The sequence below is a fragment of the Bison bison genome, unplaced genomic scaffold (assembly GCF_000754665.1).
Source record: "Bison bison bison isolate TAMUID 2011002044 unplaced genomic scaffold, Bison_UMD1.0 scf7180017864371, whole genome shotgun sequence".
Taxonomy (NCBI): Eukaryota; Metazoa; Chordata; class Mammalia; order Artiodactyla; family Bovidae; genus Bison; species Bison bison.
In genome coordinates this window covers 1,432,195-1,433,112 of record NW_011494943.1, presented here as the reverse complement: position 1 = coordinate 1,433,112, position 918 = coordinate 1,432,195, and the positions used below count along the sequence as shown (strand labels likewise).

Below are 918 nucleotides of genomic sequence, written 5' to 3'. Positions count from 1 at the left end.
CAGCCTCTCGGTGGCCTGGAGTGTAGGGATGAGGGCCGCGTCTTGTCTGAGGAGCATCCGCTTTAAAGTCTGTCTTGGGTGGGGATGGAGCGATCCAAGTGACAGGCCAGCAGCCCAGGCCGTCAGATGGTCTCCGGGAGCACTCATCCAGAGCGTCCGCCCTGGGCTGCACGCAGCTGCGCGGCTCCCCATCTGCTGACGGCCACCGCCGCCCTTGTTTCCTGTGCCCTGACGTCAGCTCTGAGGGGTCTCCATTCCAGCTGCCTCTGGGGTCCCAGAAACTGCATCAGAGTGTGGGTCAAGTGTGTATGTGTGTGTGTGTGTGAGAGAGAGAGAGTGTGTAAGACTGTTTTCCATCTCCCTGGGATGGGAGGTCCCAGATGGTTGCCTGCACCAAACAGAGGAAGTGAAAGACCTCAATTGCTGGCCCGAAGGAGTTCAGAGCTGGAGCAGGACTGGCCGGGGAGGCGGCCTGGTGGAGGCGGCAGAGCCGGAGACCAGCTCTGGGCCAGGCCTCTCCACCGTGATCTTAGGGTGAACAGAGGCCTTGCCTGGTGACAGCGACCCTCCGTTGTGAGCTTCCATCGTGCTAAATCCTCACAAGAACCAGACAGACAGGAGGGGTCATCTCTGGTTCTCAGCACAGAGAGAGGTCTTTTCCAAGATCCTCCCCCCAGCTGGGAGATGGCGGAATCTGGATCAGAACTTCTGGGTGCTTGACTGAAGCCTGGACTCTCCAGAGCAGTGAACCGTGGAGCGCAGCAGTTGGAAGGCCCCTGTGCCAATCCCATGAACTCCGATCCAGTCTGCGTATTAATCCATCTATCCACCTACCCACCCACCCACCCATCGCATCCGATCCACCCACCCATTCAGTCCACCCACCCGTCCATCCATCCACCCACCCACCCATCCATT

General features: G+C 59.6%; 1 protein-coding gene across 1 annotated transcript in view; it reads left to right on the top strand.

Moving 5' to 3' along the window:
- The window catches only part of RGS9 (regulator of G-protein signaling 9), a 50,419-nt gene that overhangs the window by 16,203 nt on the left and 33,298 nt on the right, over positions 1 to 918 (top strand).